Source organism: Amblyomma mixtum, chromosome 9, assembly GCF_055824585.1.
Source record: "Amblyomma mixtum isolate Tamu chromosome 9, ASM5582458v1, whole genome shotgun sequence".
NCBI lineage: Eukaryota > Metazoa > Arthropoda > Arachnida > Ixodida > Ixodidae > Amblyomma > Amblyomma mixtum.
Genome location: NC_143020.1, coordinates 8,113,187 through 8,140,176, shown reverse-complemented (window position 1 = coordinate 8,140,176; position 26,990 = coordinate 8,113,187). Strand labels below are relative to the sequence as shown.

At 46.6% G+C, this 26,990-nt stretch overlaps 1 long non-coding RNA gene and 1 pseudogene across 2 annotated transcripts; one reads left to right on the top strand and one right to left on the bottom strand.

The window, feature by feature from the left end:
* The first annotated feature begins 352 nt into the window (after positions 1-352).
* Positions 353-26,865, top strand: LOC149328219 (uncharacterized; annotated as a pseudogene).
* LOC149328220 (uncharacterized) lies at positions 8,101-19,970 on the bottom strand. 2 transcript variants are annotated; one of them, XR_016285860.1, is made up of 4 exons: positions 19,324-19,970; positions 18,559-18,648; positions 14,603-14,655; positions 8,101-8,559 (listed from the first exon to the last, which is right to left on the bottom strand). It is a non-coding gene; the product is annotated as an uncharacterized LOC149328220 (long non-coding RNA). The 2 variants fall into 2 exon arrangements; XR_016285861.1 differs by lacking the exon at positions 14,603-14,655 and having other exon boundaries at positions 19,324-19,953.
* Positions 26,866-26,990: the final 125 nt, after the last annotated feature.

Sequence of the window (26,990 nt, the reverse complement as noted above, 5' to 3'; positions counted from 1 at the left end):
ATCTTGTCTACACAGATCCCTTGGAGATTAGGAGAATCTGGAAGGAAATTTCGGGTTTCATAACACTGTGGACGCCCGAAGGTTCCATTCAAAGAGCGCAAGTTTAGCGGAAGTTATCTAAAAGTGCTGTAAAAACTGTGAACTAAATCGGTCGTTCTTTCTTTCGTGCGACAGATAAGAGGGCTAAGAGAAGCTGTTTTTTTTCTTAGGCGACCTTCAAAATTACAGAAGCGCAGCTGCCGCGGGAGCAGGAGCCGTATAGCAGACAACACTTCCACAGGAGGGCGCTGGACACTTACAGCGGCACGCGCTCCTCGAGGACTCCTTCCAGACGAAGAAGAAGGCGGCTACGATGGAAGCTCGGCCGACGAGAGAAGACCTACTTTCGCCAACTGGCACCGGTCGCCCCGCGACTCGGACTTCCATCTTGCGAAGTAAGGAGTTACGATCGGCAAGCGTCTGCCTGAGCGGCGCATTTGGGGCCGCTGTGGCCACCGCCACCACCGCGCTGGCCTGGCTCGCTGTTCACTGGGCTGCCAGTAGGGTTCACACGAGTGCCACTGGGACGAAGTTCTGCTGCCCCACCGAGGCAGCCACGCTGTTCGCCGTCATCGACGCCAACCAGCAGCCTTGCACAGATTTCTTCGCGTACATCTGCAAGAACGCCCTCGAGGCAGGATTCGTCCAGCGTGACGTGGCACGCGACTTGCTGGTGAGCCGCTTGCGCATGGTGACTACACTTCTAGTTTCCGCGAGGGTGCACTAGCAAAAGGAAAAAGGCGCAACAGGAAAAGAGAAAATGGCTCAGTGCTTATGGTGTTCAGCTGCTGACCCTAAAAACGCGGGTTCGATCCCCAGCCGCGGCAGTGAAGTTTCGATGGAGGCGAAATTCTAGAGGCCCGTGTACTGTGCGATGTCATAACACGTTAAAGAACCCCAGGTGGTCCAAATTTCCGGAGCCCTTCACTACGGCATCCTTCATAGCCTTAATCGCTCTGGGCTGTTAGACCCCCTAAACCATAAACCAAACCAGAAAAATGGGATGCCGGAAGCACTAGGTACGGCAGGTTTTCTGTTTTGCAGTCGTATCCTTGCTGGCTTACCCCGATGCTTCCAGTAGTAATGCCTGCTTAAGAAATATGCTGCAATTTTCTGCCCTTCCACAGGCATTTGGAGGTGGCCGCTTTGGTGTTCTAATTGCAAAAGTCTTTCTTTTGGCAAGTATCGGAAGCGAAGACAGCACAAACTATTTCAAATTTATGGTGAAAAGTTTGTTTTTCAGGAAAAGAAATGGCGCAGTAACTGTCTGACATATCTCGGTGGACATTCGAACCGCGCCGTAATGAAGGGACAAAGTCGAGAGTGAAAGAAGAAAAGACGATAGAGGTAGCATAGCGGAGGGCTCCGGAATAATTTCGACCACCTGGAGACCTTTACCATTCACTGACATCGCACAGCACACGGACGTCTTTTGCGTTTCGCCTCCATCAAAACGCGGCCTCCACGGTCGGGTTCGAACCCGGGTACTCCGGCTGAGTAGCCAAGCACTCTAACCACTGAGCCACCGCAGCGGCAGCTATGGTGCGGCAATTTTCAAATATGGCTTAGGTTTGGGTTGGTTTATGAGGTTTAACGTCCCAAAGCGACTAAGGCTATGAGAGACGCCGTAGTGGAGGGCTCCGGAAATTTCGACCACCTGGGGCTTTTAACATGCACTGATATCGCACACAAATATGGCTTTGGATCCAGTGTGCAGCCAATAATTCTAACTGCTATTGATTTGCAAACAATTTGCATACCTCATCGATGCGCTCCTTTTTGGAGAATTTTGACGCCATAAAAATATTCCACTGCTCACGTGGTCACACGAGACAGCCTTGTGGAGAGCCGCCCGGTGTGAGCGATATCAAATTCAGCAACTGTTCGGCACTGTAGAACTTCAGCTTCTCGGATTTTGAGAGCCGTAACCATGTCCCTGGTGTGAACCCACAAGACGAAAACAAAAAATCCGTGTTGCTCAAAAATTTGCCGAGAAATTGTTGACCATTCAAAGAGCCTACCGTTTCACATAACTCCGACGTGTATGCTCAATAATGAAAGTTTGCTTGATTAGTACGGGTAGGGAAATTTCCAACAATTTTACACCTCGAGATTTTCTACGCAGAGCACGATGGCGAAAAAGAGCTGTAACTTTTGATGGTCGCAGTAGCAAAGTATACAATCTTGTTTACCTGCTGAATGCAATTATATCAATTTTCTTAATTTCTAAAAACCGGAAGGCGCCGGAACTGCCTTTATTACAGAATCGATTATTTCGGACTCTTCGTTGCCTACAAGGTATTTACTGACGTAATCGCGAACGGAACAACCAAAGAACCAGGCTTCCAGTCTCGAAGGCTACCCCACAGGACCCCATATTCACATTATCAAATAGATCAGAGAGATGCGCAGAATGTAACCAATCGCTATATTTAGCTTTCATTGATTACTAGAAAGCAGTTGACCCAATCTAAATTACAGCTATCATGCAGTAATTGCGGAGCTCGAGCATAGAAGAGGCATGCGTAAAAGTACCGAAAAATATCTCCAGCGGCTGCACAGACACCATAGCTCTTCTTTCAAAAAGAAATCAGATCTTAATCAAGAAGGATGTCAGGCAGGGAGACACGATCTCTCCTGTACTCTTCACCATGAGTTCACACGAAGTATTCATGATCGGGATTGGAAAGAGTAGGCAATAAAATTAAATGGAGATTAACTTGTAAATCGATGATTCGCTGATATTTCCTTTTTAGGTACCGCTAGGGACAAAGTGCCAAGTATGATCAAAGACCCAAAAACGCAAAGCAGAACATTAGGTCCAAAATTTAATATAATGAAAAGTGGCTTTGTTTGGTTTGGTTTATGCGGATTTAACGTCCCAAAGCCACTCAGGCTATGAGGGACGCCATAGTGAAGGGCTCCGGATATTTCGACCGCACGGGGTTCTTTAACGTGCACTGACATCGCACAGTACACGGGCCTCTAGAATTTTGCCTCCATTGAAATTCGACCACCGCGGCCGAGATCTAACAAGCGTCTTTCGGGAATATCAGGAAAACTGATGTTCAACAGTGTCAGAAGAGAACCCAACTTATATAACACAGGCAGAGAATCGTTGGCAGTGATGAGGGAATATATGTACTACATAGGGCAAGTAGTTACCGCAGGTCCGGAATCCGGAGATGAAATAACCAGGAGAGTAAGAATGGGTCTCGGATCGAGTGGATTGCGGAGGTATTTTCAGATAATGAACGGCAGGCTACGATTATCCCTCAAGAGGAAAGTATATAACAGTTGTATGTTTCTGGTCACAACGCACTACGGTCACATGACCTCATTTGACCAATCGTAACTAGCGCCCACTTTTCTAACCGAGTAGGTGCAATGACAGAGCACGTTAAAGAACCCCAGGTGGCCGAAATTTCTGCAGACCTTCACTGCGGCGTCTCTGATATCCTGAGTCGCTTTGGGACGTTTAAACCCCATAAACCAACCAACCAATATTTTCATTTCCTAACAACTGAACGCGGAGGTTTATATATTTGACATGCAGTACCCCGGATAGTTTCCCGGAAATACTGGGCAGCGTAGTTTGTGTTGAATATCAATCAACCACAACCTGCACAACCGCAACGCATCATCAGCGGACTAACCAGTGGCTATGAATAGCGGCATCTCTGCTTGACAGCTGTGGCATGAAACGGTCTAGTGTCGAGACGCGGCGTCTTGTTCTACTTAAGACATGTGGTTAACAATAACATTATCTTCGGTTTAACATTTCTCGTGCTTGTCATATCGTTAGTACTGGCTACCTACAAACGACACACAAAAATTACTATCAACAATTCTGTTCTTCATTTCCACTAGACACCTTTTGCTGCAGTGAATGACGGAATGATGTTACACATATGTCCTTGAGTGGCCGCGTTTCGGGAGATTTGGGTTCCTGCAAGGCAACTTTGTAAGTTCCTTAACAGATAATTTATGAGGCGCTTAGCTCTATGCCACTATTCTATTTTAAAGCCAGAGTCCTACTCTTCGTGGTACAACTTAAGATTTCGATGCGGATCAGACAGTGACCTTCAATGCCTCACAAGGTCAAACCGAATTGCGTGGTGGTATGGCCCAAGCTATGGTAGTATATGACCCCGTGATCATATGACTGTGACCACAGGGTACCGGACCTTAACCTTTACCCTTGACCTTGGGCTTGACCTTTGATATGAGACAGTGGGCGCCACATTGACACTGACCTTCACTGCATCACAAGGTCAAAAGAAACTTAACTGCGTCGTGTTATGCCCCGAGCTATATTAGTACGACCACGAGTTCATATTGCTCTGACCATTGGGTACCTGACATTGACCTTTAGCCTTGACCCTTGATCTTGATATTTTATTTCAGACACTGTAGACCATCCCTAACAGAGCTTTCGCTCGTGTAACTAGCTTCAAGCCACGTTGAACCCAAGCCATTTTTTTGCAGTTGGATGTCACCTCTGACATCATCAAGGGCACCCAGGACTACGGCAGTCAGGCTGCAGTCGCACTTCACACCCTTTACACATCGTGCATCAAAGAGATGGCAGGAGCACCAGCGAGTCCGAGATGTTGCGGCGGCCGTGCTAGAAATCACCAACACCACCACGCGAACAAGTGGCGCAAGCTTACTTCGTTTGGGCCTTGTGGTGAATAAGCGGTACGGCCTGCCATTCATCTTCGATGTATTGAGTTCATCAGGCAAAACATCGTGGCTCATGTTCGTTAGATATACACCTCGTGTCGGTGACCACCAACATCACTGCGATGCTTCCTGCTCTGATGTCACTCTCTCCATCCTTAATTCGCACTTTGGCACTAATTATACCAATGAGGACGTCTCGAAGTGGGAACAGAAATTTCCGGCTGCCTCGCCAAAACGATCATCCGTGTCTTTGAATGAGATTAGAGATGCTTTTGGACATCTTGAAGCGTCCCAATTCAAGAACGTATTGCTCTAGTTCCTTATAGATGTCGACAGTGCGAAAATAATATCTGGCATAGCTAAAGCGGGCCTCTTTGCGGACGTTCGGCTTCTGATAGACGCAGACCATCAGCCTTTGGCGTCGTTGTACCTGATGCTTCTTGTCACTCTGCAAGCCATGCGTTACATTACACAGGGCAACACGCTAAGTTCACCTGATATGCGTAGCGAGGACGTTTGTCAAAAACACGTACGCCGGAGCTACCACCTATGGCGCGTAACGTACGTGGCGGCACTCGCGACTCCGGCTAAAGACCACCAGCTGCACAAGATATTCGAAGCCACACGGCGACGGTTCATTGACTATGACCCACTTCGGCGGCTGATGGCAGCCGGAAACGACACAGACCACTTCCGGGCCGTAGTCACCAACATTTCGCTCATGCTACCTGGAGACCTGGTCTTCAGAAAGCCAGCCGTGCCCCACCTGACCTCCCAGGGCTTCCCCCGGAACTTGTTCTTGGCTTTGAACTTCGAGTTCGACGCTAAAAAGGAGACAGTTCGGCGAGGCGTGCCCTGGTTTCTAGACAACCCCGACAGCAGAACGGCGGACCGTATGTTCTTTGCGAATGAGACCAGCCTGTACGTGTCATCGCTGAGCTACGGGTGGCTGAGTTCCGGTACCAGTGACCCACTGCTCGCCGACGCTGCGGTGATTGCGAGTCGCATGGCCGCCTTGATGTGGCTCAAACTGGTCAGCTGGAAGGACTGGTCACGAGAAACGAAGACAGCTCTACAATCACACAGGTGACGCTAATACGGAAAGGAAGCGATGGCTCCTGCAGTAACGCGTTCTTGCATGCAGCAGACTGTTTTTGTTTCGGCTCCCATCACGTTCGAGGTGAAGTTTTGCTCCATTTCTTGCATGTTAGCGTCGTGAAAATGGTCACAGAGTAAGTGGCGTCGGAGGCAGGCGTCTTTCCTGCGAACTAATATTTAGACGCCTCTTGTGCATCGCTTCTGGTAGATTGTACATGATTTAGTCGAGAGTTTGACAGCAGACCGTCTAGTCAGGTATCATGGTGATGGAGTGCTAGTCATTGGACAAGGTAAATAAAGATGAGAATTTTTTTGACGTTCCGGGAGCACTACGGCTAGCTCCCTTGTTCACTATCGTAACAATTAAAGTGAACAATTAAAGTAAACAAGGGAGCCATAGTGCTCCCGAAACTTCAAAATTTTCATCCTCATTGATCTTGGCTAGTGACCAGTACTCCACAACATTGTACATGCTTGACATGAAACTCGTGATTATGATTTCTTTGGTGACAGGTAAGCCTTAATCGCTTAAGATTGCCTCCGTTGCTTATGAGCCGTGAAACTAAAAAACTGTTCGTCTTATAAATTGTGGCAGTAAAACGAGCCCGTTCTTCATTACTGTGTTTTCTTTTCTCACGACTGCAGTTCGGCACTGTCGACCTTAGTACAAAGTTTCCTTTAGTGCGGTTGGCTTAAGGTTTACGGGGTTTAACGTCCCAAAGCGACTCAGGCTATGAGAGACGCCGTAGTGAAGGGCTCCGGAAAATTCGACCACCTGGGGTTTTTTAACGTCCACTGACATCGCACAGTACACGGGCCTCTAGAATTTCGCCTCCATAGAAATTCAAGCGTCGCGACCGGGATCGAACCAGCGTCTTTCGTGTCTGCAGCTGACAGCCGCGCTTCGTTTAGCTGGCCACTGCGATGGGCGTTGTACTTGAATAACGTTGGCACAGAATCTGCCTTCAAACGCCGGTTGAACGAAGCCTTAGCGAGTCCAAAGCTCCCTCTGAGGTACACGCTGTCTTCATAGCAATCTGGCGCGAAATGCTCCGAGCACAAGCGGGAATGATTCCTCGGAGACCAGTCGACACGGCGGACAGCTCTCATCCAATTGTCGCGAAGGCTCTGATCGCTAGGAAACCCATGGTAGATCACGCCCGTTGTCACAGACGAAGAATTTGTGCAGCCCACAGCACATCAGAAGTTGCCGTCACCCATCACTCTGGCGTCCACATCACATCAGGCACCTCAACCTGCACCCCCTGTCATTAACCCGACTTCATCATCCACACACACTTCGAGCACCCCTCCTGCAAAGAAGCAGCGCACCACAGACGCCACACCCCCTCCCGTGCCCTCAGAAATAGACGCTAAATTAGAAGCCCTAGAAGACAAATTTGACCACAAACTCAGAGCTAGACGCCCGCCTCGAGGCCAAATTTAATCACCTTGCCGCCACCCTCACGGAAAAACTTGAGCAGCGCATGGACGCCATGCTTAGCAAGATGATGGAACTCTTGGAAAATAATCTTACCCATCGCTTCACCCACCTTCACCCTCCACTACCCCCATCCTACCTCCACAAGCACAAAACACCTTTCCTGAACAACACATACCAATTGACACACGTCTTACTACCTTCCTCAATCCCCCTACTATCCAGTATAGCGGGGGGGAGCACTAATTATCTCCCCATTTTAACTTAGAACTGCCGCAGCTTCCGGGACAAGCGCGCCCCTCTGCAACAACTTCTTCCTACCATCACACCTACGCCCCACATACATCTTCTCCAGGAGACTGCACACCGGGCAACCCTCCCCAGCTACACATCTACACATTCAGATACCACTAACACACACTGTAAAAAATAAAACACCTGTAAAGGAGTTTCCAGGTGTCTATAACTCGCACCCTTGCACCCGGCCCAGAAAGGAGTTTTGTGACTTGAATACATCTTTAAGGTGGGGTGTTTCAGGAAAGAACCAGCCCGAAAATGATAAAATTTGACCCAAAGGTGCTGAGGTGTATCACACACTTTACCACCGAGCCACAGGCGTTTTACGCTTCTTACACCCCTACACCCTTCAGGAAAAAAGCATGCAATGGGTTCATATTTTTGTCCCCACTTTTATTACTTTTCTTAAGCGTTCTTTAAATTTACCATTATAATGCCTAAGTAATGCAATATACCTGTATTACTGGAGCTCTTCATAGCAGTAAACAGGCGGTGTGCACCTAAGAAAAACGTTTATTGACAATCACAAATCACAAAACTGCAGAAATGTGGAAAATTTTTATTAGAACAAAACACATCCATAAAACAAGGCACAAGAAGCTTCTCCAATGAATTCCTTACTGCCATCCAAAGAACTAAAAATTTTAAGGTACAACAGCACCATACCTGCTTTTATTGGGCTTATGGTGCTGCAAGAATAAGGTTCCATAGCACTTACTCTACCTCCCAAATTTTTCAGAGCAAACAGAATGAAAAATTCATGCTTGTGCAGCCTTATATACCAGCCTGAAGAAGGCTTGAACTGTGACGCTAACTCCCAGGAATAAGCAAAAAGCAAACTTAAGGCAACTTATGCTGAACACCCATATTCCTAACATTATGGCGCAGTTGTGGAGTGAGCCGCAGCGGTAAGCCTGCTGAGTAGCCATCCTCCCTCGACGAACAGGTTCTCAGCCACCTCAGGATTGTCTTCGGTGAACAGCATACATGGTGCGAGTCTGCATTTTAGACAAAAACAGTAAAATATTTCATACCAGTTTACACTGTTCAATGCTGCTGATAAATTCCAACATATTGCTCATTAACAATGTGTTTTATTATGCATGCTAACGCTAACAGAAAGAAGAAAATCTGCCCATGTTGCGAGCAAGCACCAGCTGTTATTTTTTGAAACATTCCAAAGAGGCCACTGCGGTTTAGAAAAAATAGCTCTAAACGGCATTATACAAATAATGTTTTAGCTAAAAAGCTAGATGTTATGAAATAGAACGAAGGTGGTCAGGTCGTGCAATTAATTCTGCACGAACTGCTACAAGCTAGTGCAAACCACTGGCCTGTATGGAGGGTAAACTGACTATAAAAGGCACAAAACACCATGACAACAAAGACGAAAATAGCGCACTTGAAAATGCTTTACAATAAACCGAACAACAAGTAATGTGCAAAATTCACTGTAACAACAGAAAGCACAGTATCTGATCAAAGTCAGCAACACAACCCCTTCCATGAGAGTGGTCAGCTGCAACTAATGCAAAGCATGCATTCATTAATATATCAAGCAAGTGACATCTTGAAAGGCAGGCAACAGTGCTAAGTTAACATATCTCCCATGTCTGCAGCCAGTAAACTCAAAAATCCATCAAGAAAGATTTGCACAAGGCCACTAAACTACAAAAAAAGGAGCTGGGCCAGTTGGTGCATGAATCTTTGCAAAACCACGCAGGATAACAGGACACAGACAAGACAGGTGCAGTGATAACTGAGGAATTTATTGTTTAGTTTGCAATGAATACAGAAAGCATCATCCAAATAACAAAGAAGGAAAGTCATGGAATCGTCATTTTGTCAAATCTGTCGTGATTATTTATCCAGGTAGTCAATTTCTTTTTCCTTAGAGTTAGTGATGATGTGCTTAAACAGGTTGAACAATTCTTATGTACCATACACATCTCTTACATTTCCTCAGAATTTTACATTGTCGAAAGTGTGATACACACTCACAGTCCGATATGTGTCTTGGTAGCTTGCTACGATATCCTTTCTCAGTATTGCCGACATGTTGCATTACATAAATGTTAACATGCTGACCTTATTTCCCAACACAGGACGCTCCGCGTGGCGGATAGATATTGTAAACTAAGCCACTGTCGCATGTCGTGAATTTGTTTCTGTGCTTCGTCTTATGCTGGGCTGTTTTTGAAGCACCTTTGCTAGGAGCATTGCATACTACATTCAGCTACTTTCTGTGAAAAAGCAAATGAAGCCACTGCAAAGAACTTCCACAAGCTGCAAAAGAAGGTCAAGCCAACAACTTGACCAAAGTAGGGCTGGTTGTGAAGAAGAGTGAGGGCCTATGCCTGAATGCCTTCTTTATGGCAAAAACACGGAACGATAACTGGCCTTTCAGAGTAATTGTCTCTGAACAAGGATCGTGGCAGCAACCCTTAGGGCAGTATCTGCAAGAATTGCTCTCCTAGCTCACCATGGAAGACCTTTTCCTGGTAAAGAAGCCAGAAGTGTCCGCATTCCTCTTGAACAGCCGTCCAGAAGGAGTGTCTTCTCATTGTCATCAAGGACTAACATTACACGCTGCCACATTCCACCTTGTTTGAGACGGTAAGAGAAGGCATTGGTTCAATGGGAGCAGCATGATTCCAGAACCAATGCAGAATTAATGCTGATAGATTCCTCGAGTTGCTAACCATCTGTTATTTTAGTTTAATTATCTGCACATACAGTGGCAAGGATTATGCACCAGTTCCTGCGTTGCACTAATTCTCATTGTCCTGCTAGCCTGTCAAGATAGCGAACTATTAAAAAGCTTTGCTTATCACCAATTTGATAATGACCTCCCAATTTTTCGACGACTTCCTAGTAATCCACAAGCTTCATAAACAAGGGCAACACAACGGCATTGTTCACATATTCAAGACCTTCTCCGAAGTCCTTGCTGGAGGTACAGCTTCTCGATTTATGGCTGCACATCAGAGGCCCATATGTACTGGTGTTATGTCCCACAGTCGAAAAAAAGACTGTTGCTACTGGCACACTAAAAAATGTCTCAAACGGATTGTGTATTGACTGTCAGTAGGAAAGCGTTGAGGCCCAACTGACATAGTTACCTGAAGCTGGTTTCCCGGATGACCTCGTCTGCAGCCTTGGCTTGAAGATAATGAAAAAAATTTGCTGATCCACCCCAACGAGGCTTCAGAAAGAACGGAAGTTAGCTGTGACGGCATATGTGCATGGTATCAGCCACGCGCAAGAGAAAGTGGTAAGGCGAGCTGGTGTGAACTTAGTAAACAAGGTGCCTAAGTCACTGTCGCATGCTGCGGATTTGACAGCCTTCTTTTATACCAGGCTGTCTTTGAAGCACCCTAGCTGGGCGTGTTGCATACTAAGTTCACACCAGCCTGCCTGACCACTTTCTTTAGTGCGTGGCTGATACCATGCACCTATGACCTTAATCACCGTGTTGCCCACTACCCTCCCGGCTTCCACGTACTCCCCTGGCTCCCTGGGTGAGAAGCTGCTGCCTCGTTACGTGGGTCCTTACCGCGTCTTCTCTTCAGGCAACTGAGCAATGTGACCTATGAAATCACGTCCCTGCACTCCCGCACTGTTCCCCCGGCCCACTCCACAAAGCTCGTGCACGTCACCTGTCTTAAGCCCTACCATTCACACCACCTTAGGGCGCCCAGGGGCTGTGCTTCCTTCCGCGAGGCGGAGGGGGTAGTGCTACAGTGCAAGTTGCAAGGCGAAGAGGACGTTGTTTTGACACTGGGCAGTTGACGACAACAGGCACGCTGCAGCTAGCGCTCGGAGTGACTTGGTTTGGGGTGCCTTCTGAGTGCAACCCGTCGCGCCTGCTGCTGAGCTAAACCCCATAGTAATATGCTATGACAGCTACGTTCCGTTCTTTCTGAAGCCTTTTACAGGTAGACAGGCAAATTTCTTTATCCTGAAGCCAAGGCTGCAGATGAGGTCATCTGGGAAATCAGCTTCAGGTAGCCATGTCAGGTGGGCCTCAAGGAATTCTTGCTGACGGTCAATACACGAGCTATTTAGGATATTTTTCAGTGCGCCAGTAGCAACAGCCTTTTTTTCGACCTTGGGAATTAACGCAAGCACATATGGGTCTCTACAAAGTACAGCCATAGATCGGGAAGCTGTACCTCCAGTGGCATTTCTTTGGTCAGCTCAAAGTTAGCAAGAACTTTGGAGAAGGTCTTGAAGATGTCAACAATGACTTTGTGTTACCCTTGGTAATGAAGCTTGTGGGTTACTAAGAAGTCGTCCACAAATCGGAAGGTCATTATCAAACTGGCGCCATGCACAGCTTTTTAATAGTTGGCTATCTTTACAGGCTAGCTGCACAATGAGAATTAGTGCAACGCTGGAACTGGTGCATACTCCCTGCCACTGTATGCACACATCATTAAACTTTACATAGGTAGAACGGAAGTAGATGGTTAGCAACTCGAGGAATCTATCCGCATTAATTCTGCACAGGTTCTGGAATTGTACTGCTCCCACTGAATTAATGCCTTCTCTTATCGTCTCAAACAAGGCAGCATTTAGCAGCGTGCAGTCTAAGTCCTTGATCAGAATGAGATGACAACTCTTCTGTACAGCTGTTCGAGAGGAATGCGGACACTTCTGGCTTCTTCACCAGGAAGAGGTCTCCCACGGTGAACAAGGAGAGCAATTCTTGCAGATACTGCCCTAAGGGTTGCTGCCTTGATCCTTGTTCAGCGACAATTACTCTGAAAGGCCAGTTATTGTTCCGTGTTTTTGCAATAGCGAAGGCATTCAGGCATAGGCCATTACTTTTCGTCATAGCCAGCACTAATTTGGACAAGTTGTTGGCTTTACACAAGTTTTTAGGTTTCGTTCTTCCCTGTTTGGCGCTTAACCTTCTTTTGCAGCTTGCGGAAGTTCTTTGTGATGGATTCATTTGCTTTTTTTGCAGAAAGTAGCTGAACGTAGTATGCAATGCGCCAACACAAGATGAAGCACCGAAACAAATTCACAACATGCGACTATGGCTTCGCTTACGAGATCCCTCTCTCATGCGGAGCGTCGTATGTTGGGAAATAAGGTCAGCGTGTCAACATTTGTTTAATAGAACAAGTCGGCAATACTGAGACAGGATACAGTAGCAAACTAGCAAGACATGTGTCGAACTGTGAGTGCACCCCCCACTTTCGATGATGTAAAATTCTCAGGAAATATAATTAACAGCTCATGCCGAGATATAAGAGACGTGCATGACACATAAGAATTGTTCAACCTATGGAAGCACATCATCACTAACGCCAACGAAAAAAGAAATTGACTATCTGGATAAATAAGCCCAACAGATTTGACCAAATGATGATTCCATGACTTTCCTTCTTTTGTATTTTGGATCATATTTCCTGTATTTATAGTGAGCAAAGCGATAAATTCCTCAATTGTTAGTCAGCGCAGTACCTGTGTGTTCCTGTCAGTGCCCTGTTACCCTGCACGCTGCTTTGCCTAGACTAATATACTATCACACATTAAGAGATGAAGTCTACATCTGGAAAAAGACCACAAGGGGTTCCAAGCTGTTTCCTTTCTGGTTCGCGTTTCCTTTCTTAGAGGCATACATGCACCATGTAGTGAACAAAAGTACAAAGTAGATAAATAGAATTGATCATCTTGCAAATATCACTACTGTAAAATGGTGTTAACAAATGGCCACATTCATCCTTAGGACAGATCCGCATTTCATCTATCATTACATTTGAAACATGAAACTATGAAGCAGCCAGGTGAATGAATACATTTTTCCCAGAAATTTACCAAAGGTACACACAGTGATACCATTCCAGTGGATCAGTTGAGTATGCTGCTCAGGAGCAGCAGTATTCATATGGGGTGAATGCTAGCAGCAAAAAATATTGGCAATGCAATACAGGTTTGCATACAAGATGCGAAATAAAAGGCATGATATGGAACCATTCCAATTATGCAAGCAGAAAAAATTGCATTCAACCTACACTGCAATATTAATTGAGCTACAAAAATATTATAAAGGCTTCTTCAAATCAGCGCACAGTTGGCATTTATATGCCATTGGGTCATTCCATGCCAACTGTTCCAGGCTTAGCACTGAATCTTCTATTTCTTTAAAAAAATTCATGGCTTATTGCATTACCTAGGCAAACATTATCCCAGCTTGTTTTAGGCGGAGTAATTTTTTCCCGTCGTGGCCGCCATTTCATGTTTGAAAGTGATAGCCAAACCTAACCTTGCAAAAAAATTTGTAAAAAGAAACGTTCTTACGCAGGACTATGAAGTTTCTGTTATATAAATTAAAGGTATTCCATATCCAATGCAGTAAATTGAACTTATTTTGTTTTAAATAAAACATGTAATAAGTACAAAATATAAAAATTTGAAATCTTTTATCAAATTTCATGTTCTCACAGTAGTTATTCTATTTTCTAAGCTGTCGAGAAGGGAAATGTGATAAAAATGTTTCAGAGAGCAAAACATGTAAGGCAAGACAGCGAAAGGATTCTAAAGTCGAGAGAATTTGCTTTTTGTGACATATTCAGTAGTCTACTACATAATGAGGTGATCTTAATTAAATTATGAAAGATAGAAATTTAAACAGTACCATTTAATGGCATTTATTTTTAGTTTATTTGGGGCTCTTTTTTTTTTAAGCGAGAAAACAATCTTACAAGTTGAGTCCCTGCGTTCAACATCGACACTGCTCAGTGCTTCCTTTTCACTCCAGCACACTTTGCCACCAGCTGTAAATTACACAAAACCAGCACTCCGCTGCACGAATACAATGGTGTGCTGGTCTTCGATGCCAGCAGCTTCGGCAATAAAGAAATCTGCTGAAGGATAGATTTACAAAAAGTAAAAATGAAGGGGCCACATGGCAGAACGGCTCTCGTTCCTCGACACAGGGAAGCACTGTTCGTGGTATGACCAATCAGAGTTAAAACCTCTACTACCATGAAAATTACTTAAACTTTTCAGTGGAATGGACTTTTTCACCTGATCACATGGGAAGAGCGCTTATGACGGCATTGGTGGAAGTGTGAGGCCCCCTGCAGCAACAGAAAGCATTCAGAGGCCATAGAAAGGTTAAATACTGATCCTCTATAAGCTGTTTACATGGGCGGAGAAAACCATTAAGAGTGTCGTAGCTATCTGGGTGCTCCAACAAATGATTCAAGAAAACAAAGGTGAACTCACTAGGCGGTTTACAAGAGTGCTACCATTAAAATAAGCATTTTTCACCACATCAAGCCTTTTTTATCTCTCTCAATGGTGCACGCTGGACATAAGTCATGCTCGAGTTCAAACTGACAAAATGTGAGCGAACATGCCAGCAGACACCTCAAAACCAAAATTTGAGGAGCATCCACATGGAGCACCGTGCAGCGAAGCTTTGTGTCTCCTTGATGCCGGCTCTAGCGTGCACCGCAGTGTCGAGCAAGCAGCCAGCAATGCTGGGGTTGAAGGTAGAGACTCAAATTGCGAAATTATTTTCACGCCTAAAACGAAAATTGCTCCAATTAAAATTTTAGAAATGTCACAGCCATTAGAAAATAAATGAGGCCAACCTCACTGAGCCACTGGCGGCTGAATATGTCTCAAAAATATTTTTTTTCAGCTGACTGACATGCCTTGCATTTTTTTCATCTCTGAAACACTTTTATCACATTCTTTGCCTTTTGGATAACCCAGAAAAATAGTTGAAATGACTGTTATGAGAACATAAATTGAATAAAAATATCAATTTCCAATATTTTTGTACCTTCTTTCATGTTTTATACATGACTCCAATTTATTGGATATAAAAGCACGTCCTTTATATATATGAAAAAGTTTCAGTCATGCATAAAGTGTTTATTTTTAACAAGTTTTTTGTAAGACTTAGCTTTGCTATTGCTTGTAAACATAAGACTGTGGCCACAACAGGAAACTTCTTTTTTTCTGCCAAGAACATGCTTTAAAAATCTTTGTCATGGTAATAAAATAAGCCATGATTTTTTTGTTTCTGTAGGAAATCAAGTGCAGTCGAGTACAAAAGTCTGGATAACGTGGCGTGGAATCACCTTATTCAGTATTGCACAGCAACACAATACACAGCCTACTTATCACCAGGCATATAGCAGCTTCCATATAGGTCAATAAATTGGCTGGGCTGTAAGAGGCTTCTGTAACACTAGAAAAATTACAATTACAAGTTACAAAGAGGACACCAATCTGAATCTTTACATTGTGCAGATGTATAACCGTGACACTGAGAACTCCCACTCCCCTACGCACTTGGATGGTGGTATTGTTCCTGCCAGTCTACCAAATATAGTCCCCGCAATATAATGAGTCTAGCATTTTGCCCTCTGTAGACGTGAGCAGGAAAGGAGACTTAATGCAGGTAATAACAAACATAAGCATCCTAAGAGTTTGGTAAGCTTGCAAAATTTAAGCTTCTTCGGTTCCAAAAATATGCAATAGCAACCTGAATGGTCATTCATTCAAACCATGTGAATGCAATGGGTAAAATGGCTCCACAATGTAAAAGGTTACTTTCTTGAGCTAGTCGGTACATGTTTGTCAGCATGAAGGGCACAGCATGACTATAATGGTATGAAAGAACAAGACAGACTAGGCGCTGACTCAAGACTGACGATCTTAATTGCTGCCACACAATAAACAGGTGAAAAAAGAGCATAAACAACATTTTTTTTCGCGACAGTTTGCCAGCTTGCAAAACATGTGGCACTGCATTAAAGATTGACTGCGAAAGGCAAAAATGCTGGTGAATAAAAACAAAAAAAATATGTTTAAAAATGTAGAAGAAACTGTTACCCTGCCGTCTAAGCTGCTGAGGTAGCCTATACTCCGTCTCACAAGATGTTTCCAGCACTACGAAAGGTAGAGCTCTCTCGTCCAATCAGGATGGCGCGCACTAAATTAGTGTGTTCCTACGCGCCTGTGGCTCAATCCACCTGATGTCCAGGTGGCTTCTTTCTACCTCTAGCAGGTGGCACTTGATGTCTTTTTATTCTATTTTGGTTTGTTTTTGGACAGGCGGACGCCCGTTCCAAAGGGACTAGCCCCACTTTTTTTTTTTGTCGCAACCTGTTCTGATCAGTTCCTCTGTTGTCGCGAAGCCACCTGCTTCGCCTGCTTGGGGAAATAGCGCACTGTCGATGTAGAGCACACAGGAGACACAACAGACTCGACCGACGCCATGTTGGAAAGTGGCAACGCATCACTACCTCGCAGCAGGCCTCCGCAGAGCTGTGTCCGTACGGGCTTTGTCTGGTAATATCACCAGTGATTGAAACACTCCCTACCATTTAAATATACCTGTCCAAACCATGTTTTTAGTTGCAATGCTTATTGTTTTGATTAATAGTCATACGCTCCTCAAATATTCGAGGGACTATTTTCTGCGTTTCTGCAGTCCTGATTGGACGAGAGAGCTCTACCTTCCGTAGTGCTGCAAACATCTTGTGAGACGAAGTATAGTTCTTTGCATCTGAGCACAACAGAATGTTTGCAGATGCATTTGTCTTGCTCCTGACGGATAAAACGCATCAACAACAATCTCCCGCGTGTGCTGGTCCTTATGCGTGTACAGTATGGTTGTACGGCTGAAAGCAGAGGTGCAGTTTTCACACGACAGCCAATATTTGACCATATTGCTTTCAGGAGGTGGTTTTAAGGGGCTCTTGTGTTCGCTCAGACAGTCGTTTAGACATGTCCTGTTTGACTGATAGAGCACGTTCCGCGGGATAGCTCACTTCTGTGCGCCACATTTTTGGGGCACTTGTACATAAGAGAATTCTCGGTTCTTTTCGCATTCTGCAGGTGGCAACCCTTCACGGTTGACACTCTTGCGGAGACATTGCAATTTGCTTGGAGCAGAGAATACTACTCGCACACCAGGCCTAGCTCCTATTCTTTTCAAATTGTGAGACACTCGTGGAAAGGACGCGTTCACAAGCAGAAGTACACAGGACTGTGTACTTCTCCTGCTTGTGAACACATACTTTTTGAGAGGAGGAGATTAAGACATTATGTGGTAGCGCACTTTTTATCACCAAATGCTAGTACCAAGTTCGCAGGGATATGGTAGCCGCAGCTGGCAAAGGACTGCCTTTGCCCTGCAGTGGGTGTAATCAGGATGATGATGATGACGAGAAAACTACGTTTAACGACACTCAAACTGGTTTGCAATAACCCCATGCTGACAACAAACTAGCAAGGATGTACAAATAAATGAGGGCATGGTTAGGCTATGGTGGTGAAATAAAACGTACACTCGCCAAAAGATGGTTTATAAAAAAAAACTTAGTTTGACGTTTCGGGACCCGTACGGGTCCCTTGTTCACAATGAATGATGGACGGAATGGGCCGCTTCTTATATGCGCACTTGACAACGCAGTGAGTGGGCGTAGTTATCCGGGAGATTACCCTTCGTCCTGTTAATGACATGATCCGTGGTCTGTATATAAAAAGATTCTAAAAGCAGTCGTGACGATGTGGGTTTCATGGTATCTAATATTGTGGCGTTCTCCCAGTCAATGGTGTGGTTCTTTTCTTGAGCATGCTCTGCCAGCGGGTTCGATGAGGTGCGACATTTGTTGACGTCGTTTTTATGTTCTCTTAATCTTCTTCTGAAATCGCCTGATTCGCCAATGTATGATGCATCGCAGTTTTTGCAGGGGATTTTGTACACCACTCCGGGGAAACGTACGGGTCCCAAAACGTCAAACTAAGTTTTTTTATAAACCATCTTTTGGCGAGTGTACGTTTTATTTCACCACTATGCCTCTCCCTCGCCAGACAGGATTCTGTCGAACCCTTGATTATGGTTAGGCTATGTACCCTGTTTCATGAAGCAGCCTGATGAAGGAAAGAAGGGAAAATGGCCCAAAAAAGAACCTAGCATACAACATAAAAAGAAGCTTGCAGCAAGAACTAAAACACACCTTTGCTTCCATACTGCTCGTGAATATTTCCCAGCGGCAACAAGGTGCAAGCTGTGGCTGTGGACTCCCATGTGGATGTAGATGTTTCCCCTGCAGACATCCATTTAATACCATCACGATTAGAGGCCGCCAAAATTCAGAAATTAGGTTACTACGGCCAAACAATGAAGCTTTTAAAAACTTGAAAAAGCAAGCTAAATATACCTAGCTGGCACAACACTGGATTCTTTAATCTGGATGCCGTTCTAAAAACAATTAAAAACCAAAATAGATAGCAGCGTCAACAAATTTATGCAAAAACTTGGCCTGATGCACAAACGATCAGTGGTCAGCGCCTGCAGCACACAAAATTGAAAGCTTATCTCAGACGACACGCTGACGCAACGCATTTTACGCAGAGATACGGAATAGACCTTACGCACGGGCGGAAAAATTACCACGTGCAGATAAACCGTAGGACAAGGAATTTGACGAAATAGCGTTAAACGGCTTTAAATTTGACAGAACACACATACTAGAGCTCTTAAGTAGCATGAGGCAGTACTCTGCAACATTCGTTTCGTCAAAACAAAAACAGCTCCGAGTAGAATCATTCTCGGCGAACTCTGTTCAGTGCTGCTTCTCTTCCTGGATACATGGAAAGAGCTGCCTGTCTGCAGATCTTGGCACTTTGGTACTAGAAGCGGCAAGTCTTGAGGCCGCTCTTCCATAAAATATGCTTTGAATAATGCACACCAGCATGCATGAAGACATAGTATTGCTTACCATTCGAGGCAGGTGTGTAGTCGTGCCGAGCTGATGAAGTACGTCTCCAAGTCACGGCAACGCTAGTTTTTCATTAACGCCGACTTCAGGACGTTTCTACATTACAAAATGCATTCTGGTGCATAAACACGCGCACATTATAACTTCGCCCGTGATTTCTGATATCAAACCTTTAAAACGTGAGCGAGCGCCGGCCTTTCTGCCAATCTACAACAAAGAAACGCATTCGGCAGAGCCTCCAAAGGGTGCTTCTGTTCCGATACGTGAGATACGAGTACTTGGACAGCAGTGAACGAACCTACGCACTACTCAGTTATATATGCACAAAAAACACTTCAGTTCAACGCGGTACCTCGAAAAACGCGGTCGAAAACGCAGTTCACGTCAACTGCTGAAATCCGCACACCACGACCGACGCCACACCGTACACAACAGGCAGGAAAAAATCAACAAAGGCCCGACGGTACCGATGGCCGCCTAGCGGCGGAAATGTAGTTTCACTTTCAGTTTTACTTTCAGTTTTGAATTCAGTTTATTGGGTTTTTTACAGTGCGTACGGAAGCTAGAATGTATTTGCAGCATCGGAACAGCATACGCAACGATTGCCAACCGTTACCAGTTACGGAAAATGCGAAGTGATTAAATTAGATATATTTCTTCGTATTCAAAAGTTACCATGAATTGGCCCCCTTGCCGTTTCTTTCTTTTTACGTTCACTTCAGCGGCTGCATTTCGATGGTGGCGAAATATATATAAAAAAGTGTAGCCTATATCGTCGTCGAAAGTGGAGGGAGCATGAAATGTATGGCAGTCACGGCGTAGCATATTTTGGGACGGCACCCCCACCGTCAAGCGACACCTTCGAAGGGCCGCACAGGGACGGTGCCAGGGCATTCGTGGTGAGGAGGCTCAGAGAGGTAGAAGATGAGCGGGAGGGCGCTATGTTATGATGGATAGGCATAATGCTCCAAGGCCTGTGGCATTGCTCTTCATAAACTTAAATTAATCAACAAAACGCAGCGGTGATTGAGAGCAACACATAAGGCCGAATGCCGACTGCAAGGTCTGATCGCGACAGATTTTTCTGCGGTCCTGTAGACCTTCGGCTCCCTTGGCGCTCTCATGGGCCCGCACAGCGTGCTTCCACTCGCGGCGCGCCTGTTACGAGATCAGCGGGAGGATCGAAATGTTCGCTTAATGTTCTAAAAGTTCTAGCTCATGTTCTCTGTCCTGTGCGCTGCTGTGCGTAGACGATGTTCGCTAGTTTGTCCAGAACGGAAACTGGAAGCACTAAATGCCTAAATTGTCCATGTGTTGTGCGAATGTCAGTGCACGTTAAAGGACCCACGATTGCCGAAAATGGTATGGAGTCCTCCACTACGGTGTCTCCGATAGCTCAGGTTTAGCTTTCAGACATTAAACGCTGTATACCGCAGCATTTAACTTTTTTGTAATGGGTTTGCACAGGTACCTTCTGCTACTCGCTCAGTTTTGGAGAGCTACGTACGTCGGGGCAAAATAAAATTTTTGTTTTCTTCCCTTTTCTCTTTGAGCTTCTCAAGCTCTTCTGGGACCCTAATTAACTTCAGGTCTCCATCATTACCTTTCTTCCAGTTGACACAGAGGTTTTACTTCAAGAAATTGCTAATTTTGGTCTTGTTTTTTGCGCGTAGTTTCGTGCGTAAAGTAGAATGATTTCGCGCTGACAGTACTCCGTTTGAAAAATATGCAGGGTGTTTCACGTAACTTGAACCAAGGATTTAAAAAAAGCGGTACACCGCAGCCAGCTGAAACCAACGATGCATTGTTCGCCATCATGTGGTGCTCCTCAGAATATTTTGTATTGCGCTTAATTAATTAACTAAGATGAATTATGCAATTTTTCATATATTCACTTTAGTGCCAAGACCATTACGTTAGGTTGTAGAGCAGGTTTATAAACAACGAATACAGTTTATTGTAGCATCGTATCTCCTACGGGGTCCTTTTTTCCGGCATCTAAAGAAAGCCCGCGAAATATGAAAAGATACCACGTGACTACGCTCGTGCGCTACCAAATTGCAACGCTCTCAACGGCGTTTTCGAGCAAACTAAGCATGGAAACTGAGTGTGCCCGCTGACCGTGGCGAAGTGAACGGCCGCCGCTCTTAGCAGCGGCTTGACAGTGCGTCAGCACTTTCCGCAGCGGCGCGGCGGCCGTAATAAAATCAATAACTCCTTTTTTTTTTCAGCTGCGAGTGAGCCAATATTTTTCTCGCCGCTGCATGTATGTTCTCGGGTGCGAAAGATGTAAACCATGCCTCAAAGTGCAATCCTCAAAAGCGCATACTATCGCCCCCGTCAGAGCGTTTGTACTGCCTTCATAATTAGTTAAGTTGGGATCGCCATGTGGAATGTTGCCTTAACAATCGCGTCGATGCATCAGTGAAACGTGGATAAAATGCCGAAAACGCATGTTACTGCTTCACACGTGCACGTGTTGTTGTCACAGTAACCACGCCAACTCATTTTGTCCCATAAAACGCACGAGCTACAGCTATATTTTATGTTTTTTACAGTTCCCTTCCCCAATTAGTCCGGCATGCATAACTGAGGTGAAGCCAGCTTTACATTTTTTAAAGGAACACCCTTGCCTGCACTGGCGGGTATTTTGACCATATGCACCCGCCCCTAAAATGCTAGGTTGCAGACGGGTGCAGGACGGGTGCACGAGTAACAGAAACTCCTATTTTGTCGGGTGCGAGGGTGTGTTTGTCAGTATGTTCCCTTTAAAGGTGTGAAATTTTTTACAGTGCACCCAGGGCGTCCACACTCGTCCACCGCAGCCTCACCTGCAAAACTCATCACATCACGTGTGAGACGCCCTGCGTGATCACTGAACTTATACATCACACACATTCACTTCCTTCTATATTTATAGCAAACATATATCACCCCCCATCTCAGCCGATGGCCTCGCTAGAATCACTTCTGCGAGACCTACATCAAAGAGCAGGGAAACATCCCCTGCTCATCGGTGGGGAATTCAACAGTCAGCATACCGACTGGGGATACACAACCACGACACATCGAGGTCGCAGGCTCTGGCTGCTCCTGCAGAACCTCCAACTCACTGTTCACAACACGTTTCAGACGCCTACGCGGATCGGCAACGGTGTCAGCATGGACACTAGTCCGGACCTGACGCTGAGCCGCGGCATCCACGGCGTTACCTGGAACAGAACACAACATACGCTGGGCATGCAGTGATCATTACGTTATACAAATCACTGTCCCATACAAACCACCCCGTCACGCAAACTCACAAACTCATTAACTGGGATGCCTTTCGCGCTGTACGCACCGCCCTCCCAGACACTCACATCGCCGACATCGACGTATGGGGGCTGCACAATCACTCACGCATGACGTTCACCACAACACTGGACACATTGAAACTACAACCGAAACCCCTACACTCGACACACGCCTAGCCCACCTCTGGGAGGCTTATCACAGCCTGCTGGAACGCTGGAAAGGCAGCAAACTTAAAAAGGCACTTAAAAAGCGGCTGGCCGCGCTGCAGACACAAATTCAACAACACTCTGAGGAGCTCTGCCGATCCAACTGGGGACAGATATGTGACAGCATCGCAGGAAACCTGCCCAGCAAACCCGCATGGCAACTCCTCCGATACCTCATTGACCCCACACACACCAAATCAGCAACAAAACACCACGTGACACGCCTCACACACGAACACATTGACGATCCCGACACCATCCTAGACACACTTCAAACAATGTACACCTCTCCAGGCGCCCCCACACCTCTACCCCACTACACAGGACAAGCAAATCCCACACTCGACACCCACATCACGTAGACGGAAGTCATAGCGGCCCTCCTGATTCTCCGCGCCAACTCCGCACCTGGTGCAGACCAAATCACAAACTCCATGCTCCGTAATCTGGACGACCGATCGATCACCCAGATTACGAAATACTTCAACCAGTGCTGGAGGGAGGGTAGCCTCCCGCAGTCGTGGCGCCACGCGAAGGTAATATTCATACCCAAACTCAACAAACCACTTCGCCCGATTTCGCTAACCACATGCCCCGGGAAGCTGCTCGAGCATGTTGTGTTAGCGAGTCTCACAAGTCACATGCCGGACAACAATCTTTACCCGCATAGCATGGGGGGATTCCTTCCCCATCTATCCGCACAGGACGCCATGCTGCAAATCACACACGACATTTATGACCCGCTTCTTCCAGGTCACACCAAGGCAGTCTTAGCTTTGGATCTTTCCAAAGCTTTTGATCGCATTGAACATCAGGCGATCATGACTGCACTATCCCTATTGAATGTGGGTGTGCGCACGTATGCTTACATTCAAGCATTCCTCACTGACCGCACAGCAGAGATAAACCTCGGCCCTTTGTCTTCCCCCTGCTACACGCTTCAGAGTATCGGCACCCCTCAAAGGTCCGTCCTTTCCCCCTTTCTCTTTAACATTACCCTCATCCCCCTCGCCCGAAAATTGGCAACTATTCTCCAACTGAAGCACACTTTTTATGCCGACGATATCACCCTGTGGATCACCCACGGCAGTGACGGCGGCGTAGAGAACACCTTAGAGTAAGCAGCCACACTCACCCAGAATTATGCACGGACCATCGGACTGTCTTGCTCCCCAGAGAAGACCGAACTGCTCCTCATCCGTCCTAAGAACCACCGCTGTCCCCGCTCCCCCATTGTCATTGAACTAAATGGTGACCCGGTACCTGAGGTTGGCGCCTTCCGTGTATTGGGCCTGCACATCCAGAACGATGGCAAAAATACCACCACCCTCAAGAAACTCAAGCAGGTTGTAGGCGCGATATCGCATCTGATCCGAAGCGTTTCGGGACATCACAGAGGCATGAAGGAGCGCGACCTATGTCGCCTTATTCACGCCTTTGTCCTCAGCCGTGTGCTGTACACTACCCCATACTTACACTGTACACTACCCCATACTTACAACTATCCAAACATGACATAAATGCTTTGGATGCTTTGATTCGCAAGGCATTCAAGGTAGCAGTTCATCTTCCCCTCAACACACCCACAGACAGATTACTAGGCCTGGGCCTCCACAACACGATCGGGGAACTGGTGGAGGCCCACCGACAGGCGCAATACATCAGGCTCACACAAACCTCCACAGGTCGGTATATCCTGGACTCCCTCGGAATCAAAATACCGGCCAACGATCCAAAACCCTCCTTGCCATCCCACGACCCCTTCGCCAGAAGCTCCTCATCAGGCCGCTCCCGAGGAATATGCACCCGTCCCACCATAAGCAGCGCCGCAGAGCCCGTGCGAATGCACTCCATCGAGCGTACGGCCCCGAGCCGGACGCCGTATGGGTGGACGCTTCCTGCACAGGTGATGAAGCGACAGCAGCTGTGCTGGACTCCTCTTTATCCGCCCTCCTCACACTACCTCTCCCTCCAGACACCTCCCCAGAAGCTGCAGAGGACGCCGCCATTGCACTTGCTATCACCCGCACGGATGCCCGGTACATTTTAAGTGATTCTAAAACTGCGATTCTAAATTTTGCTCGAGGCCGAGCTCATGTCCCTGCTTTTGGCATACTGGACTCGCCCGATGCACCCCCGCCTCGCCAAGTGGAGCTGATATGGGTGCCTGCGCACTCCGGGAATCCCGGAAACGACGCCGCCAACCATTTAGCCCGAGGTTCTTTAAACCGGGCTCAGGGGCCCTCGGATCGGGGATTCACGAAGGAGCGCATGCACTCATTCAGCGAGCTGACGCAGGCCTATAGAGCCTCACGCCAGCTCTACCCCCCGCCCCACCCTTCCCTAGATAACAAACAAGCAACGCTGTGGCGCAGACTACAGACACACTCTCTTCCCTCACCCCTTACCCTAGCCCACTATCATCTCTCCTTCCCCACTCCGGCATGCGCCCTATGCCCAGAACCCTTCGTCTCTTCCCTCCACATCCTTTCCCTCTGTCCGGCGGACCCTCCCACGCGGGACCTAGAGAACCTCAAGACCTGGGAGGGCTGGGAGACCCTGCTGCTTTCGGAGGACCCGGCCGTGCAGACCATCGCAACCAGCCGGGCTACCAGTGTTATGGACCTTAGGAACATAAAACACTTGAGTGCAGTGGGGTCGTGCGGGGACCCTGGGGCGTGCCCTGAATTCCTTGTGCTCTCTCTCTCTCTAATTAATTCTGGAGACCTGCACTACAGCACCTCTTACTTCCTTTCTTCTTTCACTCCTCCCTTACGTCGCGGTTCGGGTGTCCGTTACTGCGTCATTTAATTTCCTCAAAATCAATTTTCAGTTTTTCCCTGCACTGCCAACGCCAGCGCGCGCCCGTCCAGCTTGATACGCCGACACGCTAGTGACGGCACAGTACAGGGTGGCCTTAGAAGTTGCTCGATCAATGGATGCCGCTCGCGTCGAGGAGAGCTTGTCTTCAAAATTCGCTTGAGAAAAAACTACTCTGCTTTCAGGTGCGAAATTTTGCATAAGCTATCAGACTACCATAAAGAATAGAGATTAAAATTTAATCTCTACCGATGAACATCGAAAAATCGCCGGAGCTCCCCTTCAACCACTAAGCCACCCTTGCGGATCATCGCCGGGATGTCATCTAGACCTTTATGAGTTAGGGGGTGGCGAGGGGGTTGAGTGGGAACCTGGTATGAACTCACATTGCATAGTTGTCACGTGGCTAGGTATGTCGTTACATTACACCATTGTCACATGATCTGGTGTGTCGTCACATTACGTCGTTGTCACATGACCTGTCAGGACGACACACCTATGATGTCATCACTAACCATACTAATTAGTCTTGCCGTTACCTAACTAGTATTATGTAGGTGTAACGTCATTTTCATGACGAGACGCCTCAGCTCGTGACGTCACATTTTGCCGTATCTTGCGGACAAGACCTTGAAAGTGAGCCATCTAATGGTTTCGCATTAAAAAAGTCCCCCCATTCCTATTTTGAGGTTATTTTTGACAATACTTTTCATGCAGGGAATGCGTGCTGAGAGCCTCAGGCGCCGAGTACCTCGACAACATGCACCGTGTGGTAGAGCTGAAAATGGGGCTGCAAATCGCCGCCATTCTCGAGGCTGCTGGCACAGCCCGTGGTGAGGCCGTAACACCAGCGGACGCAAGATCTAGCTGGTACACAATGCAGGACGCCTGGAGCCTCTACCGGATGTCCGAAGCCCAGTTCTTCTACGCCCGCTTCGCCTACTACCGTTGCAGCATCGCTTCGGAGGCTAGTGCCGTAGTGAACGAACTTGTCAGGGGCAACGCTGACTTTGCCACAGCGTTTCAGTGCCCCGTGGATGATTACAGTGACTGCTGAACATTATTAGGCCGAATGATTGACATAGAATTATCTGAATATGTGGTTGTGAAGGACAGACCCGCCTGGTTATATTGCTGGTTCTGTTTCAGTACCCGCCTTTTCTACCGTTTATTTTTTGTCTTGTTTGCATAGGCTCTTAACCAGGTTACTTTGCAGACGTGCGGCCACCGTACTGTAGATTTCTAAGATCGGACGATTATCTTAATTGCTCTTTCCTGTTCATATATGCTGCTTAGCTTGATTTAGCTTGTTACACTTTCGAGACATCTCTAATTTGTTATATC